This window comes from Macaca mulatta, chromosome 6 (genome assembly GCF_049350105.2).
Source record: "Macaca mulatta isolate MMU2019108-1 chromosome 6, T2T-MMU8v2.0, whole genome shotgun sequence".
Lineage (NCBI taxonomy): Eukaryota > Metazoa > Chordata > Mammalia > Primates > Cercopithecidae > Macaca > Macaca mulatta.
Window position 1 is genome coordinate 181,720,229 of NC_133411.1, and position 18,734 is coordinate 181,738,962.

Genomic DNA, 18,734 nt, shown 5'->3' on the forward strand with positions numbered 1-18,734 from the left:
TCTCTCTTCCTCCCATTAGTACATGAGCTCCTGAGGGCAGGATAAAAATCTGGCTTCTTCAAGGTTGCATCTCTAGCACCTAGAACTGTGCTTGAGCCAAAGTTGATCCTTGGAGATGCCTCTTGAAATCTGTCAAGGAAGCCATAGACATGGCGTGACTTAATAAGCCAGCTTCAGTGGGCAGATTTTTCAGCCATTAGTGGAGAAATCTCCCCTCTCCACCCTTGAATCTGCCCTTTCTAGATTGTTTTTGGGGTTAAGGAAGGAGGCAGAGCGCAGGGGAGGGAGGCTGAGCTTTCAATGATTTATTGTGTTTGCTTTGCTCTTGTTAAAGTGTTTCGCTAATGGCTGGATGTTGCGGTTGTGGAACTGACCTTGTGACCCACATCCGTGTGTGTTGTTCCCAGTTCCGGCTGGCCTGGGGCCAGTAGCACCTGCTGCCTCCTGCACACCAGCCCAGGGTGGGTGAGGAGGGAAGATAACGGCATCCGGAAGCTCTGTACCCAGGCGCAGTGGTGCTTGAGCACTGCTTTCCGGGAGGTGCAGGTGGCTGCTGTCCCACAGTGGTAGCCCCCATGTTGAAACCTCAAGACCTGGGGGGTGCCGCTGTACTGGCACTGACCAGATGCGCCCTGGGGACCATTGACTTCCCCTGCCGGAGCCTCCATTTCTTCATTTTAAGGAGGGAGTGTAAACTTCGCTGCCTCACCTGGTAGAGTAGATGTAGGGGCAAGTGCGATGTCCCTGCAGTGCAGGATCAGGCCCATAATTTGTGGGGCCCAGTGCAAAATGAAAATGTGGAGTCCCTTTTTGAAAGAGTATTAAGCATTTCAGGACGGCAGCAGCAGAGCATTCAGCCAAGCATGGACCCCTCTGAGTGTGTGACCCTGTGTACCTGCACAGGTCCTGCGGCCCTGATGGGCTGGCCCTGCTGCAGGGCCTTGGTTTGGCCTCTACCACTTTTCACTCTGGCCTTCCGAGTGGTCTCTCCCCCTCCGGGATAGCCCAGACCTCCGCAGGACTCCTAGTGAGCTTTCCAAAGTTGATCTGATATTTTCATGTCCTGATTTCAGCCTTCAAATGGGTCTCATTGCTCTGAGGATCCAGTGTGAATTTCTTTTTTTAAAAAAATTATCTAGAGATGGGGTCTCGCTATGTTGGCCAAGTTGTTCTTGAACTCCTGGCCTCAAGTAATCCTCCTTCCTTAGCCTCCCAAAGTGCTAGGATCACAGGCATCAGCCACTGCACCTGGCCCAGTCTTAATTCCTTAGGCCCCGATAAGGAATGGGACCCTGGTAGCCCCATCAGTTCCTACACCAAGCTAAGCCCCAGCCACCACAGGGGCCTCTGAGCACAGAGTTAACATTCAGTAGAGAGCAGCTAACATGAATGCCTATATTTCTACTTTGTTGTTTCTTCCAGAAAGAATTCCAAGGAAGCTGACAAGAACATATACTTTATGGCAAGTTTTAAAAAATATAAATAGGGGCCGGGTGCTGTGGCTCATGCCTGTAATCCCAGCACTTTGGGAGGCTGAGGCAGGCGGATTACCTGAGGTCAGGAGTTCGAGACCAGCCTGGCCAACATGGTGAAACCCTGTCTCTACTAAAAATACAAAAATTAGCCGGGTGTGGTGGCACACGCCTATAATCCCAGCTACTCAGGAGGTTGAGGCAGGAGAATTGCTTGAACCCGGGAGGCGGAGGTTGCAGTGAGCTGAGATTTTGCCTCTGTACTCCAGCGTGGCTGACAGAGCAAGACTCTGTCTCAGAAAAAAAAAAAAAAAATGTAGGCCAGGCTCACACTTGTAATCCCAGCACTTTGTGAGGCCGAGGCGAGGTGGGAGGAGTGCTTGAAGATTGCAGGAGTTCAGGACCAAGCTGGCCAACATAGCAAGACCCCATCTCTATGGGAAAAAAAAATAACTGGGCGTGGTGGTGTGCACCTGTGGTCTCAGCTTCTTGGGAGGCTGAGGTGGAAGGATCACTTGAGCCCAGGAGGTGGAGGCTTCAGTGAGCCAGGTTCATGCCATTGCATTCCACACTGGGTAACAGAGCAAGACCCTGTCTCAAAACACACACACACACAGGCTTAAAAATCGGGGCAAAAAGAAAATAAAAATTAGACCAGAGAGAAAATTATGTGAAAAGGTCAGTATTTCGTGTTTATTGAACATTTGCTAGTGCCAGGCACTGTTGTGAGGATCTTACTGTGTCAGCCCATTTAATTCCCCACAGTCCTACAAGGCAGGCACTGTTGTTACCCCACTTTACAGATGAGCCAGTGGAGGTGCCTCAGAGTTCGGAAACACGGTCGTTCCTGTTCCTGGAGCTGGGATTGGAACACTGCCTTTTGGCACCAGAGCTCCACTGTGTCCTGTAGGTTCATCTCTAAAGCTTTCTCTTTTCCATTCACTAAATTCAGAGAGAACGGAGAACTCTTCTAATTGGATTCATTGGATTTCTCTTCACTAATCCTCACCCAGCAGCGCTCATTAAGAAGCTTAAAGCCATCAACTTTTCCCCCCCAGCCTCATGTAGCCTGACACCTGATTCTGAAATGGTCTTTAAAGACCCTCACGCTGGCTAATGGCATCACCCTCGAGGGGCTCAGTTTTCCCGTGCTGGCCGCTGGGGGTTTTCCAGCTTAGAGCATCGTGTTTACCTGCTTGCTGGGATGTGGAATGAGATGGAATGTGCTCTCCTCCCAAGGCAGTTTGGACTCCTGACTATGGTGCTGTAGTAGCAGGAGACAGGGCTTTAGTCAGCTGTGTCCTGGTTAAGTTGCATTCCCCATCTGGTAATCCTTTCATATTTTATTTGGAGTTACTCCTAGCCAGTTTTCATCAGGCGTGGGTGTGAATAGGGCAGGGATTGAAGAGGGCGTTTGGGGTGAGGCTTGCCCGGTACATCTAAATCATTGAGTCTCAACCCTGGCTGTACATTAAAGTCTCTCATCTGATTCTAATGCACAGCCAAGACTGAGGAGAATTGCTCTGAATTGGGAGAACCAATAGGAAGCAGTGCTGAGAGCACCAGGGAAGCCAGGTCGGTGGCGGTGGAGAGCCTTGCCTCGGGAGGCTGGGGCATGGAGTTGCAGTCCCACCCATCACTCCTGCATGACCTTCGGCAAATCTGTTACCCCACCAGTAAAGTGGACAGTGAGGGGCCGTAACTTTCTACTCATATCCTTGCTCTTCAAAGTGCAGTCCCAGATGCCAGCTTCAGCAGCACCTCGGAGCTTGTTGGAAGTGGAGAATCTCAATGCCCACCTGGAATCTGAATCTGTAGTTTAACAAGATCCCCAGGTGATTCATGTATTCATTAAAATGTATAAAGCCCTGGTCTGTATGATTGATTTGACTCAGTGTCCACCATTCTGTGTCTCTCCATGCCGCACTGGCTGCCTCACTAAGGGCTCTGAAGAGTCCAGCACTGAACGAACCAGTTATTTGGTTCGGCCCAGCATTGCCACATGTATAGACTCAGATGCCCTGTTGTTCATGGAGCGGCTAGGACCATTTCTCAAAACACAGTTTGGGAAACACAGCCCTAATTGATCCTTTAAGGAAGTGGCAATTAGCTTAATTGTCTGTTGTCAACTTTAACTTTTAGGTCTATTAACTTAATTACATTGATTGTGTATGTGGCAAAATTACAGGACAGGAAAAAAACCTCCAACGTTTGGCTGTATTTGTTTAAAAAAAAATCTTGACCCACGGGAGAGGCAGGGTGAACTCAGGGTTCCCTGTTACAGCCAAGAGCCAGGGGACATACGGGGCCCTTTACAGATACCTCCTCTCCCTCTGAGTGGGCATGATCCTTCCTGTTTTATGTCCAGGGAAACTGACCCTCAGAAATACTGGGTCACAGCTGGTGCATCTGACAGTGTAATCCTCATGCCCTGGACAATTAGCCTTCCTCCTGGCACCTGCCAGGCAGCACAGCTACACAGGAAGGAAGATCCGCTTGAAATGGATAAACCATTCTGTTTCTCCAAAAGGTGGGAACCCTATTCGAGATGAGAGGCCTGGCTGTAATTACAGTTAGTATAGTCAGAGGACCCGGATGTCCCTGATGTACTAAGGACTGGCGTTGTGATAGCCCCTCCATACATTAGCTTTCCTTTCCCAGATTCTGGTCTGGGTCTTGAATATCTTTGGAGGAGAAGTAATGCTTATCTTATTAGCAATGCCTTACGGCCCTTCAGCTTGTAATGTCTTGAGCACTGGGCTAGGCATGTCATTGGACTTATAAAATCACACTGGCCTTACAGACAGACACAATGATTCGTGATTTATTTTCTTTGTTTTATTTTTAAAGTTAGCATATGATAAAATTAATGTGTGTTTGTGCACTGTTCTATGAAATTTAAGATTTACCATGTAACCACCACCACCATCCAGATACAGGACAGCTCCATCTCCATCACCCCTCACATCTCATGCTGTCATGCTGTGGTCACACCATTAATGTGGTTATTTTTTGTGTGGTAAGAATACCTAACATCAGAGCACCCTCTTTTTTGAGACAGAAATTCGTTCTTGTTGCTCAGGCTGGAGTGCAATGGTGCAATCTCGGCTCACTGCAACCTCCACCTCCCGGGTTCAAGCAATTCTCCTGCCTCAGACTCCCAACTAGCTGGGATTATAGGCATGTACCATCATGCCCAGCTAATTTTGTATTTTTAGTGGAGATGGGGTTTCGCCGTATTTGCCTGTTTTAGATACTTCATGTAAGTGGAATCAAGCAGTATTTGTCATTCTGTGTCTGCCTTATTTCACATGACATAATGTCCACCAGGTTCATCAGTGGTGTCACAAATGACAGAATTTCCTTTTTTAAGGCTGAGTAATATTTCAGGGTGTATATATACCATATTTTCTTTGTTAATTTGTCCATTAATAGACATTTCGGTTGTTTCCACATCTTGGCAGTTATGAATAATGCTGCAGTGAGCATGGGCGTGCAGATGTCTTTGAGGTCCTGATTTCAGTTCTTCTGGATAAATACCCAAAAGTGGGACTGCTGGATCCTATGGTAGCTCTATTTTTAATTTGTTGAGAAATCTTCCTCCTGTTTTCCATAGTGGCTGCACTATCTTACCTTCCCACCAATGGTGTACAAGGGTTCCTTCTCCCCACATCTTGCCAACACGTCTTTTGTTTTTCTGGTAATAGTCATCCTAACAGGTATGGAGGTGCTATTTCATTGTGATTTTTATTTGCATTTCCCTGATGAATGGGATTTTGAGCATCTTTTCAAGATCTTGGCCATTTATATGTCTTGTTTTGAGAACTACCCATTCACATATTTTTGTGCTTTTTAAAATTGGGGGTTTTTTTTGCCCGGGCATGGGGACTTATGCCTGTAATCCCAGCACTTTGGGAGGCCAAGGTGGGTGGATCACCTGAGGTCAGGAGTTTGAGACCAACCTGGCCAACATGGAGAAACCACATCTCTACTAAAAATACAAAAATTAGCTGGGCGTGGTGGCATGCGCCTGTAGTCCCAGCTACTTGGGAGACTGAGGCAGGAGAACAGCTTGAACCTCTGGGAGGCGAAGGTTGCAGTGAGCCGAGATTGTGCGACTGCACTTCAGCCTGGGTGACAGAGTGAAACTCCGTCTCAAAAATAAAATAAAATAGGGGTTTATTTTTGCCACTGAGTTTAAGGAGGTGCTTATATATTCTGGATATTAGCCCCTTATCAGGTATGTGGTTTGCAGATGTTTTCTTTATTAATTCAATTCTTAAATGGGAAGCCAAGGCACAGAGCTGGAATGGGAATGGCCCGGGACACAGCTGCTGAGGTGCGGGGCTGGGATCCCAGAGCCTGGCACCTCACACGGTGCTATCCTGCCTTGCTGATTTTTCTTCCTGTTGATTTTTATTATTCTTCACTAGATCTTCTCTCCCCTCCAACTTTCACACCAGGAGTTACCGACATATAGAATTTACATAGAGTATCCTTTGAGAACTTTGGGAAACCCTGGTGATATTTGGCTGTGTTGATGTCTTGCGGGGTCCAAGAGTATGTTCATGGTGTGCAGAAAGTATCTCCAAGTCTTCAGGGGAAAGTCGTATGTAGCGGTCCAACCCTGGCCACCCTTTCCAAATGGCCTTCTACCTTGCACACCCCTCTGGGGACTGACCACAGGTCCCCTGGGGAACGATATCAAGTGCCTTTGGAACTGACCCTCACGTTGCACTCATTCGGCAGAGCTCTCTGGATTGAAATCCCTTCCTCAGTGTTTACCAGCTTTGGACCCAGGACAAGACACTTTGCCTCTGCAAGCCTCAGTTTTCCTCATCTGCAAAGTAGGGTGTTCATACTTTCTTTGCAGGGATTTTGTGAGGGTGAGATGAGCTCATGTGGAATGTAAGACAAGTGTACTTGGAGGCGGGAGGACATTTCCCTCCTCTGCCTTTCCTGGCGGCACAGTCCTGTGCACCTCGCTGAGCCGTGACAGATGTCAGTGGTGGGTCTTCTGGTGGACGTGGTAAAACCAGGGCCTCCGGGGTTTGCAGGGCACAGATGCGATCACATGGGGACACCTGGGATGGCCAGACCCAGAGTTAGACCCCTCTCCCTTTGTGGTACCCACACGGCCATAGACGTCAAACACCAATCTGTGGTAAGGGAAAAAGTGGCCAGAGGGTCACACACTCAGGCGCCCCCATGTATCAGCAGGTACCTCAGTAGGTGATTGGGCAAGATGTGGTCCGTGGCCACCTGGAGCGCAAGGCCCTGTAGGGAAGGGACAGCTGTCCTGCAGCTCTGTTGCTTACTGCCTACAGATGCCCTGATTTTTCAAGAGACAGTGAAAATCTGATAAATTGTGTGAAAATGGTTGGCCACTGATCCCAATTTTATTTCTGTTAAACACCAAACAGATCCTTCTGAGGGCTAACGATGGCCTGTGACAGGCAAGGTGCTGCCTCTGTGTCGCACATGGCAGTGTGACCAGGACAAACCCGGGGTGGGCAGGACCTTGGGTTCCTGGGAGGTGGCCTGGTGGGTGGGCGTGGACTTGAGGCTGGAGGCAGAGGAGGGAGGGACTCACAAGTCAATTGCTTTGGGCACAGGCAGTCTCGGGGGCCCATCCCACACTAAGCCCCGTCCCACCCTGGACCTGGCCTGACCCTAGGACCTTGATTCCTTCAGGTGTCAGCTGGGGCTCCCCTCCTCTGATTGTGCAGGAATGGCACCACCGGCCCCTGCCACTGGACCTGCTGGCCTCTTTGCTGGTCCGAGGGCTGGCCCAGGTCCCTTTAGAATGACACACCCTTTCTCCAGATCCTTCAATATCTTCAGCCCCTGGGGTGTCTGTCAGGTGACTTCCCAGGGCTATGCTGTGACAGCAGTAGGGCCCACAATAGTCCCTACTTATCGAGTGCTAGACTAAAGGCTTTTCTTGGATTCCCTCAGTCCATCCTCAAGTCTGGTAGGAGCTGTTTCCCATTCCCATTTCCTGAGGAGGACGCAGAGGTATAGAGCGGGGACAGGACTTGGCCGAGGTATCACAAACAGCGGGTGACGCAGCTAAGACCCAAGTGCCTGTCTCCAGGCCGAAGCTGGCTTAGCCGGTTTCATGCCCCAGGAGGGGAGGGTTGTTGCCTTGATTTTCTTGCAACCCCTCCATGGATACCCCCCATCTACTCAGTTGTGTTTACAGTCTGTTGCCTTGGGAGCAACGCACTGTAGAAGTCGAAGCCTTGGGGGCCCTGGTTGCTGGAGAGGAGGCCGGGCCTGGTGACCGTTTCCTACCACCCTGTGCATCTGTGGGCAAGAGATGATGCTGAGCCCCTGCCGGGGGAGTCAGGAGGAAATGCAGCACTGCCTGTGGGCAGCGGGCAGGGCTGGTCATCTTGCTGGAGGACGCTCTGACCAGTCCCCAGGTCCCCTGTCCACAGACCAGGAGCAGGCTGGGCCATAGAGTCATCTGTTGGTTGAACACATGGATTGAAGGCCTGTGTGCCAGGTACCATTCTAGCAACTGGGGACGTAGTGCTGAGCCAAACAGACAACCCCAGCTCTTCAACTCATGATTTAAAATTCATGCTTTAATTCTGGTATTTTGCTTCTCTCTTTTAACTAAATACACTTTTTATTTTGGAATAGTTGAGATTTACAGAAAAGCTGCAAAGCTGGTACAGACACCCTACATCCATTCCGCGAGGGTCCCCACCTTCCATTACCACATTCTCACCACTAAGAAGCTGACCTTTGCTCATGAATATTCTCTAAACTCTGTGCTTTATTTGGATTTTGCCCATATTCCACTGATGTCCTCGTGGCACCCCAGGAGCCCATCCAAGGTCCCACATTTGCATTCAGAGCCCGTGTGTCCCCAGGCTCCTCTGGGTGGGGGTAGTTTCTCAGTCGGTCCCTGTTTTCTATGACCTCGGCAGCCTTGAGGAAGACAGTCCAGGCATCCTGTAGAATGTCCCCAGCCTGGGTTTGTCTGATGTTTCTTCCTGATTGGACAGGGTTATGGTTTTGGGGAAGCATCTCCAGAGGTAAAGTCCCCTTCTCAGCACATCCCATGGGGGTCCATGGCATGCACTTGACCTCTCTGGTGATGTGGGCCTTCAGTACCTGGTTAAGCCCTCATTTGGGTTGGTGGTCTTTCTCCCCCTCCCGCAACCCCCCGCACCCGCCTTTCCTGTAAACTGACCCTCCTGGAGGGAAGTGGACTGACTCCCAGCATCTAAAATCCCTTGTGTGATGCTACGTGACTTAACAGTGCCTCTTTCTGCACTGTCTGTGCAGGACGCCCAGCACTGGGTACTTTGACTCACTTCTGAGCCCAGCAGCGTAAGATGGGGCAGGAGCAGGAGCTTGTAAGAACCCATTGTCCTGCCCGGCCTGCCCCTTGTGCCAGGCTGAGGTCAGGCCGTTCACAGTTCTGACCTCATTTCACCGTCATTACACACCTGCAGGGTGGGAGGAACTGTCTTGGCTCTGAGTCGGGAGAGGGCAGAGCTAGGGTTGCAGCTGATCTGGGCCCCCACTCCACAGTCTTTGGGTTATGCCCTGTGCCCTTTGTAAGAAGAGCCAATAAGAAGAGCTATAGGAACCATGTCATAAGAGTAACCTTCAAAGGACTAGGAAGGTTTCTCCTGGCACAGGGAAGTGTTTTAAGAGGTGAGCGTGAGACTTGACCCAGAGTCTTTTAGGCCCTTTACGTGTGGTGGGCCTGTCTGGAGCTCATTGCTGTGGATTCCGGAGGTGACTCTTGACTGCCGTTTAAGGACTACGTAAGTTTGCCTCTGAAAAGCCGTTAGAACTGTGCCTGGCATCTGTTAGGTGCTTGGTATCTGTTCGTTACAGAAAAAAACACCAGGATTTTCCAGGCTGTCAGAGAAGATTTATGGATGGGTAGGAAATTGGACTAGAGATGCCTCCTTTGTGTTAGCCTAAGTCAGCTAATTCCTGTAAACAACCTGCAAATCTCAGTGTTGTCATGCAACATGCATTTATTTTTTTGCTCAGTGTAACTTATACTGGGACTTGATGACTGCTCGTGAAGTCCCAGCAGAAGATGGGGTGCTCCGCTCCCCCTGGGTACTCAGAGGCCTTGACTCCTTCCGTCTTCTGGCTCTGTCCTCCTCTGGGGTATGCTAGATCCTCTCCTTGGCCTGGCAGTGGTGGGGAGAGAAAGGAGGATGGGGACAACTGGGTGGCAGGTCAAGATGTGGGGCCATTACTTCTGCTCACACTCCTTTGTCCAGACCTCAGAGACCTGGTCACACCTAACTGCAGGAGAGGTCAGCAAATACAGTCTAGCAGCGAGCCCAGGGGACCAGGAAAGAAGGGGCTTTCATGAGCACCTTAATAAACATGTCTCTACCATGGTAACTGAAGTCAGTGGTTTTCACCCTTCCACTATTCTGCTAATATCATCATGATTTTTGGCAGATTCCTAAACAGCATATACACACACACACACACACACACACACACACACACACACACACACATATATTTGTTGTTGTTGTTGTTTTGAGAGAGAGTCTTGCTCTGTTGCCAGGCTGGAGTGCAGTGGCGTGATCTTGGCTCACTGCAACCTCTGCCTCCCAGGTTCAAGTGATTCTTCTGCCTCAGCCTCCCGCGTAGCTGGGACTACAGGTGCACACCACCACACCCAGCTAATTTTTGTATTTTTAGTAGAGACAGGGTTTTGCCATGTTGGCCAGGATTGTCTCGATCTCTTGACCTCGTGATCCGCCCGCCTCAGCCTCCCGAAGTGCTGGGATTACAGGCATGCGCCACTGCACCCGGCCACATGTGTTATTTACTTAATAATTTTTCTTTGAAGTAATCAGTTTTTGAACCTAACACTTTTATTGCTGAAAGGTGACCTTATAACATCTTTGAAAATGGAAAAGCAACATCACCTGCTATAAATTGATACACATAATTGCAATGTGTTTTGTTCTCACTAGCTTCTGGTGCCTGGTGAAGTTGCTGGGTCTGTTAAAAAGGAGATATTAGCGGGCCGGGCACCGGTGGCTCACGCCTGTAATCCCAGCACTTTGGGAGGCCGAGGGGGGCGGATCACGAAGTCAGGAGATCGAGACCATCCTGGCCTACATGGTGAAACCCCGTCTCTACTAAAAATACAAAACAAATTAGCCAGGCATGGTGGCGGTCGCCTGTAGTCCCAGCTACTTGGGAGGCTGAGGCAGGAGAATGGTGTGAACCCGGGAGGCGGAGCTTGCAGTGAGCCGAGATCGCGCCACTGCACTCCAGCCTGGGTGACAGAGCGAGACTCCGCCTCAAACAAAAAAAAAGGAGATATTAGCAAGTGCTAGAGAAAGGAGGTGTTGAAGACATAGTAGTACTACCCTGAGACTTTCTCGTTGATATTCTGAGCATGCTCAAAAGAGAGCTGAACAGGGAATAACTTTTTTCACGGTGAGATCTGATGTCATTTAACCACCAGGGAATTGGGGTTCATTCCTTTTTTCCCTCCATCAAAAATTCATTGGAGGGATTCTGGGGAAAACAAGACAGACACTGTTTCCACCTTCCTGATGATTCCAGGCTGTTGGGGAAGATGGGCAGAACAGCAGGGAACAAATCATTGCCCAGGTGCTTATTTTCCGTTGTGATGAGTGCTGAGGAGGAAGGAAAAGTAGATGCAGTGATGGAGAGTTTACAGAGAAGGAGCTAACTGGATTAGCTTGGCTAACTAGTACTCTTCCTCAAAAGAAGATCTTCCCAGACCGCCTCTTCACCCTAAGCTGGGTCACTTGCCACCCCTTTTCTGGCCGCACCTTTCTATGACGCCTAGACAGGTCCTTCAGATCACTTGGCACAATTAGCACGGTTGCAGTTGTTTATGCAGTTTGTCATCTTATGTCTGTCTTCCTTGATGGAGTCTAAGCTCTCGAGGGCAGGGGCCATATCTATTTGTTCATCACTGGATCCTGGTGCTGAGCCAGGGTCTGCACACTGTCGGTAGTCAGTAAATATTGATTGAATGAAGTAGAGAGACAGGGAGGAAGGGTCCAGCTGAGACCCTCCTGCAATGTGGCACCGGGGTTCACCTCCACAAGGATGGAGGACTTCATTGCCATATCCCTTTGTGTTTGGAAAATGTTTCTAGTTTTCTCCTAAGCGCATCTGAAAGAATTTATTTTGACTGAGTCCCGAGGAATTGGGAAGTCAGACATTACTGAGGCCCTGCCTGAAGGAGGGGGGGGGGTGGCCCACTACCTGTCCTGATGGGAGGCCACCACATGCCACCTCCCCTTGCTTGAAGCCGTGTTAGTCCCCAGAACAGGAGTCAGGCAGTCGGGAGGGAGAAGACACCTGACATTCCACCTTCACTCCTGCCTGGGCGTCATTGTAATTATTCCCATTTTGAGGAAATGGAGACCCAGAGAAGTTGCAGATCTGGCTCAGGGTCATACCTCTGGCAAAGTAACAGACCGAAGCCCTAGCTCTACTTTCTGACCCCCAGAAAGTGATGCTTTCAGTTAGTGCACCTAACCCTGGAAATCTTAGTTGCCTGTTTTTGAGTTGAGCAACTGTGCTCTTTCTAGCAAACTGGCCGGTTTGCCTTATCACCTGGGGCCCTGTGTGGATCCAAGTGAGTCGGATTCAGGTGGCCTGGGAATCTGCATTTTCACCAGTGTCCTCAGTGATTCTTAGGGCCAGGCAAGCTGGGGAGACCCTGAATAAGGGTTCCCCCATTATGTTCCCAGTGTGACTCTGGAACTGGGTACCACAAATTTTTGTTAACCTAGTAATGACCATCACAAAAGCGAGTGACAGGACTAAGACTTCAGGAAACCTTTGAAGATGCGTGTGCATTAGGGATCATTGTTTTCTCTGCAGATGAGGAGCTGAGGCTTCGGGGGGTTGAGAGTTAGGGGTCACACCTGTGGGAACACAGCTTTTCTGAATTGGAATCCCGTACCTTTTCCAGCTGATGGCAGGAGTCATATGTATCTTGGTGAATGTCAGGTCCTCACATACCCTCAGTGACAGCAGCTGTGGATCTCCTGTCTGTCCTGGTGCATAGCACAAGACCTCACCCACGCTGTCTGCACTCAACTTGTTTCTGGAAGGCAGGGAGGAAGGAAGCTGCCAGTGCTAGACATTTGCAGGGAACAGGGGTGAGTAGGTGGTGATAGTAGAAGTGAAAACATTCCCTGAGCATCTCTGGGGTATCAGGAGCAGTGCTACAGACTATAAATATCATCTTCTTCAGTTCTTACCCATGAAGTTGGGGCTTTTATTTGTCTCATTTTACAGGTGAGAGAACCGAGGTGGAGTGATCTGATCTAGTGCTGGGTGTGTGTCAAAGCCCTGGGCTGATTAGAATTAGTAAATACAGAAGCTAGAGGGGTCCCAGGATGGGTTCACTGTCACCCTGATGTACCCAGCAAGCCAGGTGGCAGGAGCTGGTTCCACCTTTCGGGCCTGCCTGACTTTCCCCAGTTTGGCTTCCGTTGGCCAAGCTGCAAAACTGGGTCACACTCGAAGCCAGGTGATTGGTCAGAGCTGAGTTAACCCTGAGTCAAAGGAGAGCATGAGAAGGTTCGCCTACCCGCCTCCTCCCTGCCGCGCCCCACCCCACCCTGGGCCAGGCCCCTCACAGTGGAGCCACACAGGCACGTCACCCTGCTTGGGCCTCCGCCTGCCCCACACTCACCGGAGCATGACGAGTCAGCCACCCGGGATTTGGCTGTTCTAGAGGCACTGTTCCATGCTGCCAGGCAGACCTGGGACAGCTGGGCTGAGGGCTCAGGGGAGTAGAGGGAGGTGGACACAGTGTAGTGCGGAGAGACCTAGGGCTTTGGAGTCTGGTGGACCTGGGTGCTGGTCCTGGTGCTCCCACCCACTCGCTGTGTGTCCTCGGGCAGCTCACTTCACCTCTCTGAGTCTGTTTTCTGATCTACAAATGGGGATATAACCCTGACCGCAAGCGGTTGCTGTGTGGAGTTAACAAGAGCCCCTATAGCCCTAGGTCTTATTTCAGGGTGGGGCCCCTCTTTTCTTCCTGCATTTATGAAACTTCCTGACACATTTGGTCTTCTAAAGCAGAGGGTGCAAACTGGTGGCATCAGAGGTTGAGTTTTGCCCACAAATGTGATTATTTGGCCCTTTTAATTTAAAAAATTTGAATTTTATGCCAGCATTTTTGAATGAAAATATTTCACATAAAAATTTGGATTTCCAGCTGGGCACAGTGGCTCACACTTATAATCCCAGCACTTTAGGAGGCTGAGGCGGGCAGATCACTTGAGGCCAGGCGCTCGAGACCAGCCTGGCCAACACGATGAAACTCCATCTCTACTAAAAATACAAAAATTAGCCGGGCGTGATGGCATGTGCGTGTAATCCCAGCTACTCAGGAGGCTAAGGCACAAAAATCACTTGAACCCAGGAGACGGAAGTTGCAGTGAGCCGAGATTGCGCTACTGTACTCCAAACTGGGCAACAGAGCGAGACTCCATCTCTAAAAATAAATTAAAAATCCAGGTGCAGTGGCTCACATCTGTAATCCCAGCACTTTGGGAGGCCGAGGCAGGTGGATCACCTGAGGTCAGGAGTTCAAGACCAGCCTGAGCAATATGGTGAGACCTGTCTCTGCTAAAAATACAAAAATTAGTCGGTGTAGTGGCGTGCACCAGTAGTCCCAGCTACTCAGGAGGCTGAGACCGGAGAACCACTCGAACCCTGGAGGTGGAGGTTGTGGTGAGCCGAGATTGTGCCGCTGCACTCCAGCCTGGGTGACAGACCAAGACTGTTTCAATAAAAAATAAAATATAAAAAAAATTGGATTTCCAATGCATCTGGAAAAATGGACCTCAGTGGCCACATGGCAGCCCAGGGCTGTTGCTGGGCAGACCTCTTGGACCTTAAAGCACAAGATGTGAGAGCCAGGATCAGGTTGCAGGGCCTAGCCAGGGAGTGGGGGTGTGGTCACCTCAGGGGCTTCAGGTGCCCGGGGACCCCTCTCAGACATGAGGACGGTCTTCCAGTGTGACTGACTTAATTCCACCTAGTGAGGAGGTGGCAGTTAGAGTCTGCGTGCCCAAGACAGGCTCCCTGGGTAAAAGGACTGCGCTTACTGGCTCCTTGGGCCAGTCACTGACTTGTCTGTGCCGCTTTCTCATTTGCAAAACAAGAGTAACGGGCTGTTAGTGTGAGCGCCCCGACACATGGTCAGCACCCCACTCATGTCAGCAGCTCATATGAGTCCATCCCAAGTAGGAGATTTGCCCGAGATCTTCTTTAAGAGATGTCTTTCTAAAGGTTCCTGGAGAGAGAGGCCTGTGTCTGGAAATCCCAGGCTCTGACTGTGATCAGGCCTCCGCCTGCCAGTAGGTGAGCCAGCCGGCACGAGACCGCCAAAGCATCGGGTGCATTGCCAGGTGCATTGCCATCATTTGGTTGGGAGGGAGTGGCAGTGTTGCATTTTTTGTGCCCCCACTTTGAGCCCCGTGCTTAAAGACACCATCAAGGCCACCCCCTGATGGCCTTGGGAATGGATAGAGCTGAAAAGAGTGAGTCCCAGAGGCAGCTTTTCGTTTTCCAAAACCCGGGCAGGGTCTGCCCAGGTGCCCTTGGTCGGCTCGTTAGCCTGCAGGAGCTGGTTTCTGCTGGCTGATGTGAAGTCAGAGAGGTCTCCTGGCTCTCACTCAGACGCTTCCTCATACGGTCTTCTTAGTGGGCTTCATGCTGACAGTGGATGCCAGGGACCCAGGCAGGGAAGTGTCCCTTTTGAAAGGAGCCACTGGCCTTTGGGAAATAGTAGAGACCAGTGATTAAGAGCTTGATCTCCAGAGCCCCTCATTAGGCCGTCAGTGACATGAGAACAGAGACCAGCTCAGCCTTGTTCACTGCCAGGTCCCTAGGGCCAAGGACACTGAGAGTCCTTTTTTAAAAAAAGTGTTGAATAGTAAATGAGCAGGGTCTTCCTCTTGTGTCTGAACCTCAGCTCTCCTACTTGAAGCCTGTCTTGACTTGCCAACAACTTACTGTGTCATCGACGGGGATGGTAATGGTACCTTCCTCCCGGGGGACAGTAGAGTGTCAGTGAGATAACATGTACGTCACTCAGCATGGCACTCAGCCATGGGACATGCTCAGCACATGTGGCTGTGTTGACTGTTTGGTTTGCACAGGTATTTCTATGTGTGGACCTTGACACAGGTCCCACACAGGACTCTGGCCCCATGGGTGACGGTGTTACAGCTGTCCTTTTGGAATCTTCACCTCACCTAAGCTCGCTGGCAGTAATAGCCCAGAGGAGAGAGGGCATGTGGATTTGGCCAAGGGAGAGAATCTCTGGGGAAAGTCACCTGTTTGTCCACGAAGCGCCGGTGTGTACTGTAGGTGTGAGTGTGCAGATGTGTGAAACTGCGTGTTCTTGCCTTTGCTGTGGACTCACAAGGTGGTTTGCCACATGCTGTTGTTGCCTGGAAAGGTATTGCGCAGGATACCATGTGGTATGATGTCCCTGGCCCCAGCAGCCCCAGTGACTGGTGAGCGGCTCCTGGGTCCGCTCCTGCCTCCAGTAGAAGCAGCCCCAGGAGTCCCGGCCACAGTCCCCGTTGTGCTGGGTGCTGGCTTTTGGAAATCCCTGCATACCCGCAAGGGCTCCTGTGGTGGGGATGGAGGTGGAGGAGCTGGTCAGGCCACCCAGAGGCATCCTCCTCAGTGGAGCCTTCTGCCAGGTACCTCTCAGCTGTTTTCCAAATGACTACTTCGCATTTCCCTGCCTCCATTCCCACAGCAGCCCTGTAGGGAAGGAGTGGCCCATTTCACAGATGAGAAACTCGAGGCTCACAGTCAGTCTGCACAACTGCGGCTGGGGGCAATGTGCTGGTTAAAATGCAGATTCCTGTCTCCCCCCTCACTCCCCAACCCTGGAGGATGGGATGTGGGAAGCAGGGCCCAGGCCTTGGTGTTCTAAGCAGCCTCTCCAAGGAGCTGCGATGTCAGGAGAGTGGGAAACAGAAGCAGGAGCTTTGGGCCTTACAGTTAGGGGAATGTGCTCTGGCCCTGCTGTTTGCTCAGTTGGGGTAATGGAGTCAGCTGCCTGGGCTTCCTTCAGCCTCCTCAGCTGTGAGCTGGAGAGAGTAGGGCCCACCTCCGAAGGTCCTGGTGAAAATTCCATGATCAGTTCGTTTATCTCACTTGGGATAGTGGAATGCCTGGAGAGTTCAGTAAAGTGATTTGTTGCTGTTATTCCACATGGGATTTACTACAAAAGCAATTTCAGAAACAACCAAAAAGATATCCATGTGCATAATTGACAGTAGTGTATCTGCTCATCTCCTTCAAAGTGGGAGTTTCACAGGATGGTGAATCAGGGTTGCTCTGCCCCCGTTTTAGAGATAAAACTACAGCAGGCAGGGCACAGTGGCTCACACCTGTAATCCCAGCACTTTGGGAGACTAAGACAGGAGGATCACCTGAGCCCAGGAGTTCGAGACCAGCCTGGGCAACATAGTGAGACTCCATCTCTACAAAAAAAATAATTAGCTGGGCATGGTGGCCTGCACTTGTGGTCTCAGCTACTCAGGAGGCTGAGGCGGGAGGATCGCTTGAGCCTGGGAGGTTGAGGCTGCAGTGAGCTGTGATTGTGCTACTTCCACTTCAGCCTGGACAACAGAGTGAGACTGTCTCAAAAAACAAAAAAAAAAGAAACTACAGCAGGCCCTCAAATAATGTTTTGTTATAAAACATTGATGAGAAAAAAATTATTTCCTGGCTGGGGCCACTGTCTGTGTGGGGTTTGCACGTTCTACCCACGTCTGCGTGGGTCTTCTGCAGGCACCCCTACCCACCTACCCCCGGTTTCCTCCCACATCCCAAACCTGTGCCTGTCAGGTTCATCAGCACGTCCGCATGGTCCCGGTGTGGATGTGTGAGTGTGTGGATGTGTGAGTGTGTGGGTGTGTGGGTGTGTGGGTGTATGGGCGTGTGGGTATGTGGGCGTGTGGGCATGTGTGCCCTGTGATGGGAGGGGGTGTGTGGGCGTGTGGGCATGTGTGCCCTGTGATGGGAGGGGGTGTGTGGGTGTGTGGGCATGTGTGCCCTGTGATGGGAGGGGGTGTGTGGGTGTGTGGGCATGTGGGCATGTGTGCCCTGTGATGGGAGGGGGTGTGTGGGTGTGTGGGCATGTGTGCCCTGTGATGGGAGGGGGTGTGTGGGCGTGTGTGCCCTGTGATGGGAGGGGGTGTGTGGGTGTATGGGCATGTGGGCATGTGTGCCCTGTGATGGGAGGGGGGGTGTGTGGGCATGTGTGCCCTGTGATGGGAGGGGGTGTGTGGGCGTGTGGGCATGTGTGCCCTGTGATGGGAGGGGGTGTGTGGGTGTGTGGGCATGTGGGCATGTGTGCCCTGTGATGGGAGGGGGTGTGTGGGTGTGTGGGCATGTGTGCCCTGTGATGGGAGGGGGTGTGTGGGCATGTGGGCATGTGTGCCCTGTGATGGGAGGGGGTGTGTGGGCGTGTGGGCGTGTGTGCCCTGTGATGGGAGGGGGTGTGTGGGCGTGTGGGCGTGTGGGCATGTGTGCCCTGTGATGGGAGGGTGTCCTGGCCAGGGCTGGTGCCCGCCTTGTTCCCGAGCAGCTGGGATGGGCTCTGGCCACCCGTGACTTGGAACTGGAATAAGTGAGTAAACAGTGATCTTACTTGTTTTGACAAATCTTTCTTAAGTGTATGTACAGCTCACATGTATTTTGATGTCTAATAGTAGAAGTGTTTTGATCTTTATTTGGAAGTTTGGTGTTGTTTTTGTGACCAGACATACGCCTTAGGAACTTAACTCTTGATTATATCCATTAGCCTGTAGGGAAATTGTTTTTCATCTTACGCTGTTTCCCTCAAAGTCATGGTTTCCAAGAACCTACCGACAACCTTAAGTGAGGCCTTGCTGTACTGAGGGGCCACTTGGGATTCACATGGGTGTTTAGCTACCAGGGCTCTGGGGCTCCTGAAATGGACCCCTTCAGAGAGCTGCCTGGGCTGTGTTCCCCCAACGGACAGGGGTAGGTGTGGGTTCGGATGTCACAGGTCACTGCACCACCCCCCACCTCCCCGGAGTGGCATTTCCCAGAACACCAGGACACACTGCCAGGTGGGAACGATGACGCTGGTTTCCAGGAGAGCAGTGGGGGTGGGAGAGGAAGCATGCTTACCTGTCTCCCATACCTGATCTGGACCCAGAGAACATGGTCCTGAGGTGCTCCACGCCCCATACC

At 51.1% G+C, this 18,734-nt stretch overlaps 2 protein-coding genes across 41 annotated transcripts in view; both read left to right on the top strand.

The window, feature by feature from the left end:
* Positions 1 to 18,734, top strand: part of RPL26L1 (ribosomal protein L26 like 1) — a 493,737-nt gene that overhangs the window by 360,795 nt on the left and 114,208 nt on the right. Inside the window, exon 1 of one of the 39 annotated variants that reach the window (XM_078003966.1) lies at positions 11,549 to 11,552. The exons of 36 other annotated variants lie outside the window; for them this stretch is intronic. The gene's annotated coding sequence lies outside the window, so the exon portion shown is untranslated. Of the gene's footprint in view, positions 1 to 11,548; positions 11,553 to 11,708; positions 11,714 to 18,734 lie in introns of those variants that run through there. 2 more of the 39 variants (XM_078003955.1, XM_078004001.1) reach the window with 2 other exon arrangements.
* Positions 1 to 18,734, top strand: part of ERGIC1 (endoplasmic reticulum-golgi intermediate compartment 1) — a 120,585-nt gene that overhangs the window by 3,166 nt on the left and 98,685 nt on the right. The window lies entirely within an intron of this gene.